Genomic DNA, 17889 nt, shown 5'->3' on the forward strand with positions numbered 1-17889 from the left:
ATAGATATCTGTAAGGGAGATGAGTCAGCTTGTGATTTGATTAGTGTCTTCCCTCTAATATTTCTTGCTTCCACTTAGAGATTGATGATCTCTTACTCATCCTTGGTCGAATTCAGAGAGGCAAGTGTCACAGGAGAAGTTTCTGGAAGTTTCCATGCCTCTCCACCTCGCGGAATGACACTGCCATTTGTCACTTCTCACCCATCGCACCCCATAGAAGGGCTTTTTGAAATGAAACGCACCCACACAGTGTATTTAGGTGAGATGCAATGTACTTCGCCTATGGAGTAGCTGAAATGATCCTGTTTTGACCAGTTCTGAGCAGTTTTTCATGGAGAACTTTTGGGAGAAGCTGTAATCAGTTGTCCTTGTTCCTTTAGGGGTTAGAACAACACTTTTAGGGACTTAGGATCCCTTGGTTTATGGACATTTCATGCTTTGGGTTGTAGTGCCCAAAAATGTCTATAACAGTTCCCCCTAAAGCATGAGGTCGTTAATCTTTTGATGTCGGGTGAAATGCTTTATTATGAGGATCCGAAGTTCTTTCAAGCTGGGAGGAGACCTGTAATAAGATACAATACAATACATTATCTTCATAATATTTTCAAGATAAAATACAATACATTATCTTCATAATATTTTCATGATCTAGCTGAGGTGGGCATTCCCATGCTCAGCTTTATAAATTCATTTTCATGTACATAGAACAGACAACCGTCTGAGTGTAGACTGATGATTCTGGTAGAGTCATCATCCCTTTGATTGGATGATTATTTGTGCAGCAATGATGTACATTTGATGTCTTTATGTCCCTGAATATATATCGCAGCCCGGATGGATGAAACTAGATCCGGGGTCTTCAATCTCGTTCGATCTTCACTCGAAGTACAAGTCTATCCATGTGAGAGATGTTCTGGAGTCGAACATGGAAAGACATCGCTTGATTACCAGCCAATGATGTAAGCCGTTAATAGGCGCGAGAGGAATCACTAATAATGATAATGACCCTCAAGGTACTGCAGTACAATTCACGTGGTGTGAATAAAGGACTTGGCGTCGAACACCACGCAAAATCTTTCGGTCGAAGGCCATTGATGTAAACCTATCGCCGGAAGTGAGAAACATGCCATTGAGGCATGCAAGCTTCAAATTACTGAATGGGGTGTTCCTAGATTGACTTCTTGGATAATGAGTTGATGTCGACAAGAAGCGATCCATCACAGGAGGGCCTTAATGAATCCCACATCAATGACACGGAACGGAGCAAATGATTTTAATGGAGGTGAAAACGATCTGATGACATACGGTTCAGGGTGGCGGTCATGATAGAATGGAGTGTAAATGTATTGTAGCGGGTGAGACACAGGTGAATTCTCTGAATGACTTCTCTTGAACATATCGGCGACACTGACATGATGGATTGGTAGCATTACCCCAAATGTGGATGGTGTGATGGGACCATGGTGATGTGACCGGTGAATGAAACAACCCAACCCGACTTGGATGTGGAGTGAAAGTGTCATGTTCAAGAGAGACTTGCTACCAACAAAGTTTCTTCAAGTTTTCTTCCCAATTTTTCCCCAGTCACTGCTGACCAGTACCTCTTTATTTTTGTCAAGCTTGAGGAGGATAACATATGCTTGTTCTATAATTTTCCCTTCGGGCAAACCCATCGCTATGTTTTAACGAGCCTAGCGATAGTGAAACTCGTTCTTGTCTGCTATGGACAAGTTTGTCGCTATTAAGTTTTAACGAGTTTAATGACAAAGATAACTCGGTCCTTTTCAATTTTAGAGAGTCTGAAAAGGAACGTAAAGGAAACTCCAAAATTCATTTTTCGTCATCTAATCCCTTAAGTCCGAAAAAGTATAAAACAATACAGAAGGGATGAATGTTCGATACTTTTAACGAGCCGAACAAAACAAGCGCTCGATATTTTTGAGTAATAATCCCTCATGTCCAAAAAGATTAAAATTTAGAGGAGGGATAACACTTCCGTGTTAGGATATTCCGACACATAGGAAATAGTTAAGTACAACATGGTCTAGTATAGAGTTAGGTATAGAGTTAGGTAAAGTGTGTTTCTTTACCTTGTACATTTTGTAACTTACAATCCAACGGTCACGATATGTAGTGATCCGACGGTTCATTCTCTCCTCGGTATTACCGACACTTGATCCGTGGCTTAACACCCGATTGGTCCATGATTTCTATTTAAAGCGCATGAAGGGTCATTTGTAGGGTAATCCGTCTATGAGAGAAGCATATGTAAATTTTCATTCTTTTATTAATAAATTGCCTGAAGTGGCCGCGTTGGCTCAGGCCGTGGACTGTTTCCCTCTTCGAGGGTTTTAACCACGTCAAAATACTGGTGTATTGATCTGTGATCTGTTTGTGAGCGGTGTCCTTTGGTATTTTTTCTGAGGAGCTTACCTTGTAAATTCCTACATTCCGGTCCCTTTAACGAGCTGGAGAGGCCAATGGCTTGGCAATCTTTTCATATTTTACGAGTCAGTTGAAAAGAGCTTAAAGGAGACTCGTCTTTTGAGGAACGAGTGATAAAATTGGGTAGCAGCTGATTCCAGGTAAGGTTTGGAATGTTCCAATCACGGCAGTGTTACAAGGATGGCTAGTGAGATCACTCTTCGCAGCTGTTCCTCAAAAGGGGTAAACAATCAAATGGAGATGAATGATCGGCCAATACAGAGTGGAGGTGATGATGAGAACATGACCAAGGCTTTTAAAGGCTGAAGTACTACATTCACGATGGTTATTTACCAGGAAACAGTTCATTTTTTAATGAGCTTAAACGTGGGGGGAAACATTTGCTCATGGCTTATGTTTATTTTTTTAACAAGATTGAACTATGCGCTAAAACTGCTCGATTAATCCAGTCATATAATAAGAATGTCCCATTTAAAAATGGCAATTTTTAGAGTTTTTCCCCACATCCTTTCTTTATGCAAGTTAGGAAATGACCAATCCTACGAGTTTAAAGGGTTAGAGGACCTACAAATTTAAAAAAATAAATAGTCACTCTTCGCTTACATGCCAAAAGGTTTGCATGCCCCCAGGTATAAAACAGAGTTTCAAGGTCACCTTTCAAATCTCCAACAAAACATTTGTTTTATCAGGAAAGGTCTACCTCTTTCAGGTTACCAAAGATTGTTCTATTCACAGTGCAAACAAAACACTTCTTCGGCGATGTCTACCGAAATAGACAAAGGTGAGACAATCCACTCACATAACTTTGACAAGAGAATCTTATTCCAGAATAACTCCCTCTTCCAATCACGGACGGGAGTACATACCAGTCATATATCTCTCGCGGAAACCTACCCTATACCTGAAGTTTTCCTGCCGAAGCAGACCAGGGTGCATGCCCCCTGGGTTTCAGCCATGTTCCCCGAATCACTCGCGCTCATCGGGTGGACGGACTGGAGATTGATGAGACATTCCTTGTGTGAAAAGACCATTCAGGGATGGCATATGACTATTTGCTCTGTGTGATCCGGGAAATGAAAGTTGGTCTACGAGCTTGACCACTCTTCCTTCGTGCGGAAAACACATTACTCTAAAGAGTGAGGAGACAATTTCTCCCATGCAATAAATATAGTCTCATCCAAGGAGTAGATTATAATCCAAGGGTCCTTGAACTACCATTACGTTCATGTGAACGGTTTTCCCTCTCAATGTTATGGGCACATTGGGAAGGATCCCTAATGGTCGACTGGTTCCTTTGTCAAAGCCTGTTAGATTTCTCATCTCAGGCAAAAGCAATGGCGAACCAAGCGCTTTCCAAGCAGTCGAGGAAAGGATACTCACAGAAGCCCCTTCATCTATGATGGTACCAGCCATAACCATTATATATACTTGAACAATAATTCGGAATGGTACACTAGCCGGTAAACGGGTTTTGCCTAGTTGATTCCAGTCGAAGGAGACAACTAGGTTGCTTGGAGGTGGGACCAAATAGACGGCCGGGTACGACTCTAACGAACTTCCTTCCTGTGATAAAGGAATGGGTAAATTGCCCCCATGTTCATCGGAGTCTGTGCTTACGAAAAGAATTTGGACGGTGTCATCCTTATTCTCTTCTGTGACTGTATCATCTAAAGATGGAACCTCTAAAGGCAAGACCAGGTCAACTACTACCTCGCCCTTTTGAATTTCATCTGGCATGGGTTCAGATGGTTTGTCTTCAATGATAGATGCTTCGACCGACCACTTGAGTGGGTCAGCAGGCTTTTCAACTAGTGACGGACTCGACAAGAGTTTTTTATATCCAAGAGGAAGTTGTAACGGTGAGACCGGACGATCGTCCAAAACTCTTTTAGCCTCTTCTAAGAAGGGACAACGGTGGACGGCATGGTCGCCTTCGCACAGTTTACAAGGAAATCTATATTTTCCTTTTTGTCCTTGGGCTTCACTTTCACTAGTCAACGGTGTGCTTTCAACATGATCATCAGAGGTTGATGACACCGGGTTATGCAAACGAGGAGACCAGTCCCTTAAGATCCGAGGGATGCAAGGAAAATCTCTGTGATAGTGGTCTCCTTTGCAAATGACACATGGTGATTTAGGCCTGGTCAGTGCAGTGTGTGGATTTTCGCTAGACGACGCTTGGTTGCCCCCTTTCGCTTTTGGCTCCTTCTTCTTCTTCTCTTTCTTCTTCTTTTCCTTCTTCTTCTCAGGTACTTGATTTTTGGCTTTACCAACCCCATCAAGTGAAGAAGAAGGAGGAGAGGAAGAATTGGAGGAAGTAGAAGGTTGGTGGGTAACTCTGGATTCGTCTAGTTGCTGACTCGATTGTTCAGGAATTGCGGTGTTCTGAACAACAGAGGTTGAGAAGAGCCATACGAGCAAGCCGATTGTCAATCCTGGAAGCGACAATGTGGCCATATGGGGTGCACCAAAATCTCCCCAAGAGGAGAAGGGACTAGGATTTCCTCCAAGGGGAATTCCTTGGTTGGTGGGTTCCATTTTCTCAACCTAAGATCAACGTAGGGAAAGGTGATGATTATTCCGTTGAAAATAAATTTTATACGCTTTGACACAACTCGTTTTTTCAATTTTTAAGAGTCGAGAAAAAACAAAAGATGACACTAGTCACCTTCCATTTTTAATGAGCCTGAAGTGACAAGTGCTCAGATGGACCTTTTCCGTTAAGGAGTCTGAAAAGGAACGAAAGGGACTGCTCTGTAAATCTAGGTAGAGGGATTACCAAACCAATCGCAAAACTGCAGAATACTTTTTACGGTACGGCAGTCAAATATTCCCGAATGTTGTGTTCAGTGCATTGCGATCGATAGGGCGGCAGACACGGCTTCCTATGGATAAAGCATTAAGCCTATTGTGGTCTCCCAAAATATGCTCGACGGTACGTGGGAGCACAAGTCCGTACTGGCACTTATCATCTCAAAGTGGAGGAATCACCCAACCATCAGTGAGAACAACAGTTACCAGGCTTTACGACGCCGGAATACGTCTCTAGCCTAGACTTCTAAATGTTGTGCGTTAGGTTCCAAAGCATTGTTAGATTCATTGAATTTATTTTATAGTTGATCTTGTTTATGAAATTTGCCTTTCAGGTTCACCGCGAGATGTAGATGTATAATTCCTAAAATGCAATCTAAGATGATAAACAGTCTTTTATCTTCTTTGTGCAATGAAAATCCTAGCTACTAAGGAAAGAGAGACAGTATCCTTTCACAAAGAGCAAAGAGCACACTCTAAATGCACTGTCCTAAATCAAACCAATCAAACAGTCTAAATGCAAATGCACATGCATGTATTTGTTTTCGACTTTCTTAGTATGTTAATGGAAAAAGAAAGCTAATGCACAAATCTGAATTACTTTTCAAGCGACAATTACCAACAAGTTTCTTTTCGAAATCAAAAATGGAGACAATCACAACACTTTACGATTTGGAAATGAATACTTGCTTTCGACACTAGAAAAATTACAAATTCAGACCAAATACAATAGTAACAGGATAATCGACTATCTACAACATCCAAACTCTTTCCTATGACTGAAAAAGACACTTGCGACACTTTCAAATCAAAGGACGACAGTATGATTACGTTACTTTTTGCAAAGGAGAACTGAAAATGACTCAACAAATACACAAAAACATTTACAGTTCTTTTATACAACGGAGGCGGAATAACAGCAAGGAAAAGGGGTTTCAAACAAAGATATACTGATCACGGGCAGCAAAGTTCATGAATAGAACTGGAAAGAATGAATCACAGAAACCAAAACTGAACAATGCCTAGTCTAATCAGCGCACCTATAACACAGGGAATTTGAAATGCAGCGCACCTACTACACTCGGGAAGTGCACTGAATTTCAGATTCACAGAACAGTACTTGCGCTGGGCCAGAGAAGAGACTTTGCTTGGGTTCCAGGTCATAGTTTGCAGTTCAGTTCATGGGTTTTGGCCGAGAAAATGGTAATCAGTAATGCAACAATCAGGGGTAGATCTAAGGAGGTTCTAAGAGCTACCACAAGAGGCAATCAGAGAGTTTGTAAATCAGTTGTTTAATTTATAAACAAATCCCGTAGATTGACTAAAGCGGCATTTATCTACTTTGCATTTGCATAGCAAATGCAGTTCGAAAGCTACCTGGCTCGACTTCAGGCTCCGTCTATAAGTTTATAAAATAGACAACAAGGAAGATAAACAAACAAACTAATTCGTCCCCGACGGAGTTGCCATTTTGTTACAGGGAAAAGTGTCTACAAAGAACTGCTTATCCCACTAAGGTGTGATAGCTACCTTAGAAACAAACAAAGTAAAGCTACTGTCGTTTTTCCTTTGTGAAATATAGATGAGAGAAGAACAAAGAAGACCAACCTCTGTCTTGCGCTAATCTCCTAGTTCGATTCCTCTCTCTCTTGATAGTCTTTCGCTACTTGTTCCCTTGCACGCCCAACTTCACAGAGTACCTGTAAGATCACAGTAACATAGCACTATACAAGAACATGGATCTCTAATCATAAACAATCTAAGATCAGATGTAAATTGACCATACAAATGCATAAAACATAAATGACACAGGAGTATGGAGGAAAACTTGAATAGCTTTTATTGATAAACAAGAAAAAGCCAAGGGAGTTACAACCAGTTGTTCTGACCCAGCATCATCCTCTCAGCAAGGAAGCCCCTCTTCACCTCATACAAAGCTTAGATCACCCAACAATCTGATGTTGTCTCAAGAAACCAACAGCAATTCCTTACAATATGCAAAATTCCAGCCTCTGGATCTCTGGGATGAGGGATCCATATATAGATATCTGTAAGGGAGATGACTCAGCTTGTGATTTGATTAGTGTCTTCCCTCTGATAGTTCTTGCTTCCACTTGGATATTGATGATCTCTTACTCATCCTTGGTCGAATTCAGAAAGGCAAGTGTCACAGGAGAAGTTTCTGGAAGTTTCCATGCCTCTCCACCTCGCGGAATGACACTGCCATTTGTCACTTCTCACCCATCGCACCCCATAGAAGGGCTTTTTGAAATGCAATGCACCCACACAGTGTATTTAGGTGAGATGCAACGCACTTCGCCTATGGAGCAGCTGAAATGATCCTGTTTTGACCAGTTCTGAGCAATTTTTCATGGAGAACTTCTGGGAGAAGCTGTAATCAGTTGACCTTGTTCCTTTAGGGGTTAGAACAACACTTTTAGGGACTTAGGAGCCCTTGGTTTATGGACATTTCATGCTTGGGGTTGTAGTGCCCAAAAATGTCTATAACAGTCCCCTCCTCCTAGATTGCCATATGACATACAAAAGACCTTGCAGCTGTCCAAGAGTTACAAAATAGGTGATTGGTATCTCTACCAAAATCACACTGTCATTAGAATCTATGGCTGTGAGCTCTGTCCTTACAGGCTCCCAAGATATGTACCAATGAGACTATTTGCACTGGAGTACTATAGGCAACTCATCAATGCTGATCTTACTCATTTTCATAGTGCCAAGAAGAAAGCTCATCTGAAATTCAAAGACCATCTAGGCCCCATCATTATGAACAAGAAAGAAGGTTGGCAAGATGTCGATCAAATACTGAGGGACAAATACAAGTTAAAGAGGAGCTTCTGGTGGGTCCCTTATGACCCGGAGGGTTTTATCAGTGCCAGAAGAGTTAAATACAGGCTTATGGCCTATGACCATTGTAAATTCCCACAAATTGAACAATATGCCAACCAAGATGAGTGGCTGTTTTTAGCCTCCTGTTGCAACAGGTTTCATATTTCATGATTGACAGTGGAAGTGCCAAAAATGTTCATCTTTTCTATACTGCAAAGTTCCATTTTTGAAAGATTCCTTGGTTAAAGGAAGGCCAAACAACTTAATCTTGGCTTCCTTAGGTTTAAACTTCTTGTTTTAGAGATAGATAATAAATATCTGTCCAAACAGTTTAAGATTGGCAGATTAGTAGCTAGGTAGAGAATGAAGGAGCCCAACTGCTTAATTTGGGCCCTTGGAAGAGATAAGGGTACATTTAGATAGGAGGGCAGTTAAAAAGAAAAAAGTAATCAGGGTTTGCAAGTCCAAGTGCACCCTTCCTGAAGTAACAAAAATGCTAGGTGTATTAAGCTGGGTAGGTAGCCTGGGGTTGCAGAAGCAAGATTATCTTCAGTTTTGGCCCTGACAAATAAAGCTCATCCCATCAGTGGCAGAGGTAGCAAAACAGTGTTTATGGCAGAATTCTGAAAAGCATGTTTAATTTCCCTTCACCCCCCCTAAAAGTTTCTTACTAACATTCCCCTAAAGGACCTTGGGATCTGCCCAACAAGTCCTGATTTCAGTTCATTTGTGTGAAACATTAAGTCAAATTTTTGGCTTTCTCCATGAAAAGAAGCCACATTTCTTGTGTAAAAATCATTTTTCCACTTTTTATGCAAATCCTACGTATATCACCACTTCATAGACCTATCATTGTTCCCTTTCCATTTGCATTTCATAAAGTCATATTAACTTCTAATTGTACTATGTAGCTCCCTAACTATTTCCCCATCCCCGTTTACTACTAGAACTATATAAAATCCCAAAAAAATAATAATACTCCCACCCCTTGGCATTATAGCCATATATTCCAAAGGTTTGGGGAAATGTCAAATCCATCTGGGACTTGCATTTAACCCTCCCCGTTCGTCCCTTGGGATTAGTCAGCCCCTGGTTGAACTGATAACCATTTATTCCCCCCTCATCAACCATTTTCTATCACACTTCGCGTTCACATTTTGGAATATAATTGCCTTAACTCCCACCCATGCCACATTAACCCAAAACCCACTTTACTAAGGTTCCCCCCCCCCCCCCGCCGGATTAAACAACTACTAATAGAGCGTTGCGGGCCCCGTATCTATCCATCTGCCGCGTTAACTATCCCGCCGACTGTCAGATCTGGCGCACCCAAGATCTACGGTGGGCGGGTCTTTTTGTGCCTGGACATGCCGAGGGTTAGCGTCCGGGAGATGGGCGGTTTTCCCGTCGTACTCCTGCCACGCGTCGCCCTCCCGGCTGTGGTAGAGCCCCTCCCTTCGAAACCGCCTACGCACAAAAGCGGTGCGCCTGAAACCAGATACTGCCCTCCCCTGTGTGACGTCGGCGCCACGTCTTCCCCATGACGTCACCTCCACGCCTCCGCTGCCGTGCCGCGATTTCCGCCACCTCATCCCTTTCGTGCCTGCGCCCTGCCACTGTGTCATTGCCACGTCACCACCCCGTCAGCTGCCACGTCACCGCCCCGTCAGCTGCCACATCACCTATCCGTACCTCAGACCCGACGATGACGTCACGCTGACGTCATCCCAAAAAAGCACCAAAAGCGCCAAAATGTTATTTTTTGCATAAAAAGCGCGCAAACGACCATTGTATTTCACTTCTATTGGTTCATTTGCAAAGCTCTGGTTCGTTGTTTTCACCATTTTCTCATTCCCAAAGCTTGAAATCGACCAACTAAGCTGTTGCGGCCTGTTATTCGATGCCATAGCTTGCCATTGCTCCAGCTCGTCCACTCTTGGCGCCGTTTTAACCAGGTATTTGCCAATTTCTCCCCTCTTCGCTCCGGTTCTTCCATGTTTTTCCGCTATACGTGCTGCAAACCTGCAAAATTCCTCAATTGGCAATTCTGCTACACCTAATACTTCACTAAAACCCACTGGTAAGCCCTTATTTCAAAATCAATCTTGTAAACGTGCACCCGTTTACAGTTTCACCGTAAAAAAACTCCATTTAAAGCTTGGCCTCCAGACAAAACCTTGTAAGAGCTCAGCATTGCCCAATTTCACCTCATTCCACTGTATAAATCAGTCCATTTGAAGTCATAGTAACTCCTTCCCCTTCTACATTGCTCCTCGCAGTCTTTAACTCCAGAAATTTCACTAAGAGAAGGGAAGTTGGCCCACAAACTTTGCAAAGATTTGTCTCTCTCATAGCATAAGTGCCAAGCAGTCAAGCTATCGTTACATTTGAGTTCAGTCTGAGGTTCCTCTGCTACTCCTTATAGACAACTTTGTTAGCCAGCTATTGCATTGATCTTCCTTCCAAGCTCAAACAGTGAAAAGTTACATAATGGCCACTCCATCATATCTGAGCATCACTCCCATGAATCCAACAAGTAAAGAGCTTGAGTCAATGGCCTTGGCTGACATAGATTATCTCATTCAAGACCTAATTGGGAACAGGAATCATTTGCATACCTACTGCCAGCTAAGAAACAACTTTATAAACAACACTGACATGTATGGCATATGGGACTCCAATTTGCCACATTATTTTCTCCCCTCTGTCAATATTTTTCCTGAGATTATTCACCTGTGTGCTGCAAACTATGAGCCAAATCAGAGGGCTGTTAGGTCTCCATCTGTGAGCATACTTTTCTACATCACTCCTGACTCCATCAACCAGATGTTAAATTTCAAACAGACTAAGCTACTATTGCCTTTCTCCATGAAGCACTTGCTGGATGAGGCCTCCTGGCTCCCTGGCCCCAGGATTGAGAGAATTGCTAAGACATTTATGAGAGCAGATTGCCAACCTAAGGAACCACCTCCATTCCTTTATGTCCATTTCAATGAGGTGGGCAAGTTACTTGTAGACATGATATCCTATGTGTTAGGCTTCAAAAAAAGTGAACATGTGGATGAGACAGTGTTGGTTCTGTTGTCTTCATTCAGCCAAGGACAGCATCCTGCTATCAAGTATAATTATGCCAAGTTCATAGCAAACAAAATTCATGACCAGCTCACTAAGCTAGATAGGCAGGGAGTTTTCAAATATTCCTCATACATCTATCATTTGTTCATGTATTACCAGTCTGAATGCTTCCAATGCCCTATCAAGAAATTGGATTCAAAGGGAGAAAGAAGATTTGTTGTCTTCTGGTCATCAGTATTCCATCAAATACAGCATTCTCCTTACTCTTACTGTGAGTTCATTGACCAGTTTGTTTATCCAGTCTCCTGCCTCTTAATGAAGGCTCCTCCTCCCAGAATAACTTATGAGATGCAGAAGATACTGCAGCTATCTAAGAGCTACAAAGTAGGTGATTGGTACCTATACCAGAATCACACTGTCATCAGAATCTATGGCTGTGAGCTTTGTCCCTACAAGCTCCCAAGATATGTACCAATGAGGCTGTTTGCCTTGGAATACTACAGGCAACTTATCAATTCATATCTGACTCATTTTCACAGCACCAAGAAGAAGGCTCGACTGAAATTTAAAGACCACCTAGGCCCCTTTATCATGAACAAGAAGGAAGGTTGGCAAGATGTTGACCTGATACTCAAGGATCAACTTAAGCTGAAAAGAAGTTTCTGGTGGGTCCCTTATGACCCACTTGGCTTTATTAATGCCAGAAGAGTCAAATATAGGTTGACACCCTATGATCACTGCAAAACCCCACACATTGAAAAATATGCTAATCAAGATGCATGGGCACAAGGCACCTTAGTTGAAGAATTCACTCAGGAGGAAATTTTGGAGCAAACTGCTAAAGATCTTGAAAAAACTCTTGACTTGGATTCTACTGACCAGGTAACTTTCAAGCTGCCATACCAAGTTCAAGAGGGCACATCTACAGCTGCAGCTTCACAAGCTGCCCAAGGAGCTTCTACATCAGCGACAAGTACAACTAAAGGAAAAGAGCCAATGGAGACAGAGCAAGGAGTGGTCACAGATCAACCTACAACTTCAGTAGAACAAACTCAAGGGCAAGTCCCTCCTCAACAAACAGAGGCACTGCAATTGCCACCTTTGCAAACTCCTGTCAATGAAGAAAGAAGCAAGAAGCGAGATAGGGAAGAATTTACACCAGCTAGTGGCTCTGCACAGCAGCCCGAAGCTAAAAGGCAAAGAGTTGATCCTCCATTTGAGGAGGAAGTCAGTGAGGAACTCATAGAAAGCCCGAGAAGGGAAGCAAGCCAGCATACAGCTACAAGCTCTTTCCAACAAGAGCAAGACAGACAGCATGCCATGGAGGTATCTTCCTCCACACAACAAAGCAAGAGACCAACTAGCGTCAAAGCCAGCTTTAAAGAAATTAAGGCTCAAAATGAGCTACTGAGAGTGCAATTGTATGACCAATTCCTGAAGGCAACACTTGCCAAGCAGGAAAGGTTGATGGCAGCATATGACATTAAAGAAGAAAGGATGATTCTCACCCACTTCAAGCCCAAGGTTCAGCAGCCACAGTCAGTTGTAGACTATGTCAGGACAAGATTAGAGGTCCTAGCCAAGGACATTCACCCCATGGATCAAATACAGTTACATAAGCAAACAGGGGAAATGGTTTATGCCACCCTGGTAGACAAGGCCACATTGGCCCATGAGTTGAAGGAATCTCTGAAGAATACAAACACTCAGATGGATTTAGAAAGAATGTCCTCCACAGCTAAAGACAACAGAATTAAAACATTGGAGGATATCATTATTGACTTAGGACACAATCCTAAGGATCCTAAAGGTGTGAGGGCACTTATGAAAAAGAAGGATGATGATATTTCTTCATTAAAAAAGTGATTGAGGTTGCTTCCCACTGAGCATCCTCAAACAGGAGAACTGGTGAAAGAGAAAGAAATTGAGGATACATTGGACCTGCTAATGCAAATGAACCAGAGAATAATTGAGATGGAAGGGGAGTTGGAGAAAGTACTACAAGGCAAGCACGGAGAGTCCATTTCCCAGCCACCTCAAACAGTTCCAACTATTGTTACTGTTCCTCCTATGCAAGCAGCAGCGACCCCTCCAATTATTCCAGCTACTACAATAGCTACACAAGCTACAGCAACAACAACAACAGCTCATGATTCTAGCATGAGCATGGATGAATTGACAAAAGTTGTCAAGGAGCTAGAGCTTCAAGCAACAGAGATAAAAGAGGCCAAAGAAAATTTGGCCAATCTTGAGGGAAAATATGATAAGTCCAAAATGACAGTGGCTGAGCAGACAAGGGAAATTAAAGCCCTGAAGGACAAGATAAAGGCCTTGGAGAAAGAGTTGTCTTTGGACAAAACCCTGGCTGAAATAAAAAAGATTCTGTGGGCCAAGGTTAATCAGTCAATCACAAACCAATGGAGGTCAATTCAGGCCATGTATGAACAGGTAGAACTAATTGGCCTAGCTCAGTTTGAAACTCAGAGAGCCAAAGCAGCATTAGGAAACATGCCTGAGCAGGCCAACAAAATGATCAACCTTTTAAATCATCAGACTAAGGAAGAGTTGGCAGCGCTCCATATCATGAGTAGAACAGACGCCATATTGACAGCAAAGAAGGTGCTAGTATTAAGAGGCTTTGTGTAAACCCTAGAAGCAATATGTCGGGAAATACAAAGGGATGTAAACAATTTTGAAGTAAAGCTTGCAGCACTACAGACTAAAGGATTGCCCAGCCTACTGACCAGCGCTGGGAGGTTATTGAAACGTGACCAATATGCAACCAGGCTCAATAATTATGTCACAAACCAGCTTACTGCTTCATCGAGTTCTCCAGCACAAGCAGAACCTCCTTCAGGATAGACTCTCTATGACAAGCTGGAAAACTTATTTTACATAGAACATGAAGTCAACCATCTGTTTGAGATGCCACCCAACTATTACAAGTACATAGAGGCTGATGAGACACTCGTCAAGATACAAAAGCATCAGTTGCCTCCCGAGGATTGGTGGCAGGCAATGCTGGCCATTTTGCCCAGGTAATTTTAGTTTTTCCCCCTTTCTGTTTATTTCAAATCTCGGTCAGCTATGAGTCAGCGAAAGGAGGCACGAGAGCACTGGACAGAGCGGTCAAGGAATGCGCAGAGCAGGTTGGAGCAGTGGAAAAGAAAAGAGCTGGGACGGCAAGCCTAAAAGCGCTGATTTTTTTGAAAGCGCAGCCCAGCCGACTCAATTCGACTCAAAAGTCAAATTTTTCTGACAGAATGAACAACTGTTACATTCATAATTACTGCGGCACTTATTTCCTTCAGCTACTACTCCTTAAAAGTTGGCGAAGAAGTTATGAGCTATTAATTCATCATCTAGATATTTTGTATCTTGTTTTTTGTATATATACGTCCCTCTGCATTGTAAAAAGGGTTGGTTGGTTGTATAGCTCCAAGAGAGACTCGCTCTGTATACCTGATGTTTTACTTAATCAAAGATTGCTGAAAAGCTTGGAGGAATGGCTGTGTGCTGTGTATTAATGTTTTGAAGAATTGAATGTGGAATTCTTGTGCTGCAACATGACTCAATAAGTGTTTCTTACCTTTGTTTTCCATTGATGTACCATCTAAAATAGCAGAAAGAATGAATAGTTTAGAATTGGTTTAATTGCCCTCTATGCTCAATTTCTGCTGTTTCTTTATGTTTTCATCTGAATTAGTAATGAATATGAATTCCCTGTGGCTCATATTTCCCCTAATTCACTCATGTTTGATAGTTATCTAGGGATTCTTCACTGCTCCTAGATAGAGCTCATTCACCTTCCCTCTGCTAAGCTGAACGAGAGATTCTTAACTGCCTCTCATTCCTAGCCCTCATTCCATCCTTTTAGCTTGAATCATTGTTTCATGTGCAGCTAGCTTGCTCCATATTCCCTCTTGTGACCAAGAAAACGCACCAGCAGTCCTACTCCTTGACTCCATGCCCAATGGTTCTAAAACTTTCATGCTATCCCTGCCTCTCTACTTGGAAGCATCATCCTTCCCACCTAAACTCAAACATAACCCCTTGTACTCAATAACTAGCCTAAAATCATCATCAACAAAGCTAAATCCTAAAGAGAGAGCCCTCTCTGACTGCTGGTAGGCTAGGACCTGCAGTCCAAAGATTGGTTTGTGGTTACCTCGGCCGTATCCTTTAAGGAGCTTTAAGGACAACCTGAGTGATAACATAACAGCTGCAAGACACATTAGTTGAGGAATTGACCCAAGAAGAAATTATGGAAAGAAATGTCAAAGATTTAGAAAAAACTCTTGACTTGGATTCTGCTGACCAGGTAACTTTCAAACTACCACACCAAGTCGGAGAAGGCACATCCACTGCTGCAGCTTCACAAGCTGCCCAAGGAGCATCTACATCAGCAATAGGTATAGTTAAAGGAAAAGAGCCAATGGATACAGAACAAGGAATTGTCACAGAACAGCCTGCCACTTCAATGGAACAATCTCAAGGACAGGCTCCTCCACAGCAAACAGAGGCACCACAGGTGCCTACTTTACAGACTCCTACCCATGAGGAAAGAGGCAGAAAACGAGACCGAGAAGACTCCACACCTGCTAGTGGGTCTACACAGCAGCCCAAAGCCAAGAGGCAAAAGGTTGACTCTCCAATTGGGGAGGAAGTCAGTGAGGAAATCCTTGGAAGTCCAAGGAGAGACAGAGAAGGGAGTCAAGAAACAGCTACAAGCTCTTTCCAACAAGAGCAAGACAGACAACATGGCATGGAGGTATCTTCCTCTACACAGCAAAGTAAGAAGCCAGCTAGCATAAAAGCCACCTTTAAAGAAATTAAGGCTCAAAATGAGCTGTTAAGAGTACAATTGTATGACCAATTTCTTAAGGTAACACCTACCAAGCAGGAAAGGTTGATGGCAGCATATGACATTAAAGAAGAAAGGATGATTCTCACCCACTTCAAGCCCAAGGTTCAGTAGCCACAGTCAGTTGCAGACTATGTCAAGACAAGATTAGAGGTCCTGGCCAAGGACATTCACCCCATGGATCAAATAGAGTTACATAAGAAAATAGGGAAAATGGTCTATGCCACCTTGGCAGATAAGGCCACGCTGGCTCATGAGTTGAAGGAATCTTTAAAGAATACAAATACTCAGCTTGATTTGGAAAGAATGTCCTCCACAGCCAAAGACAACAGAATTAAAACATTGGAGGACATTATTGTGGACCTAGGGCATGATCCTAAGAATCCCAAAGCCATCAAGGCCCTAATGAAGAAAAAAGAGGACGATATTGTTGCTCTGAAAAAGCAAATGAGGCTCACCTCGACTATGCACCCACAAACAGGAGAACTGGTGAAAGAGAAAGAAGTTGAGGATACATTGGACCTGCTAATGCAAATGAACCAGAGAATAATTGAGATGGAGGGAGAGTTGGAGAAAGCACTACAAGGCAAGCAGGGAGAGTCGACCTCCCAGCCACCTCAAACAGTTCCAACTGTTGTTACTGTTCCTCCTACACAAGAAGCAGTGACCCCTCCTATTATTCTTGCAACTACAACAGCTACAGATGCTACAGCGGCAACAACAACAGCCCCTGAGTCTAGCATGAGCATGGATGAATTGACCAAAGCTGTCAAGGAACTAGAGCTTCAGGCAACAGAGATAAAAGAGGCCAAGGAAAATTTGGCCAACCTAGAAGGAAAATATGATAAGTCCAAAATGACAGTGGCAGAAAAAACAAGGGAAATTAAGGCCTTAAGTGACAAAATAAAGGCCTTGGAGGAGGAGCTAACTTTGGACAAGACACTAGCTGAAATAAAGAGGATTCTGTGGGCCAAGATTAATCAATCAATCACTGACCAATGGCAGTCAATTCAAGCCATACAAGAACAAATGGATTTAATTGGCCTAGCTCAGTTTGAAAATCAGAGAGCCAGAGCAGCATTGGGAACCATGCTTGAACAGGCCAACAAAATGATTAATTTTTTGAACCATCAAACTAAGGAAGAGCTGGCAGAAATGCAAATTATGAATAGGACGGAGGCCATGCTCACAGCAAAGAAGGTGCTGACTCTGAGAGGTTTTGTATAGACACTGGAAAGAAAGTGTCAAGAGATGCAAAGGGACATAGATGATTTTAAGTGGAAACTTGCAGCATTACAAAGCAAAGGTTTGCCCAGCTTGCTGACCAGTACTGGAAGGCTGTTAACACGTGAGCAATATGCCACCAGAGTGAACAACTATGTCACAAATCAACTTACTGCATCCTCAAGCTCTACAGCAGAGGCAGGGCCACCTTCTAGGCAGAATCTCTATGATAAGTTGGAAAACTTATTTTTTATTGAACATGAAATTAATCATTTGTTTGAGATGCCACCCAATTATTATAGGTATACAGAGGCCGATGAAACACTCATCAAAATACAAAAGCATCAGTTACCTCCCGAGGATTGGTGGCAGGCAATGCTGGCCATTTTTCCCAGGTAATTTCAGTTTTGCCCCTTTTTATTATTTCAAATCTCGGTCAGCTATGAGTCAGCCAAATGAGGCATGAAAGCACCAGACAGAGCGGTTAAAGAACAGGCAGAGCAAGTTGGAGCAGTGACAAAGCAAAGAGATGGGACGGCAAGCCCAAAAGACCGCAGATTTTAAAAGCGCAGCCCAGCCAACTCAATCGGACTCAAAAGTCAATTTTCTCTGACAGAATGAACAAC

Source organism: Pinus tabuliformis, chromosome 6 (genome assembly GCF_031772625.1).
Source record: "Pinus tabuliformis cultivar Carrire ecotype Pingquan chromosome 6, CPIR1, whole genome shotgun sequence".
NCBI classification, from domain to species: Eukaryota; Viridiplantae; Streptophyta; class Pinopsida; order Pinales; family Pinaceae; genus Pinus; species Pinus tabuliformis.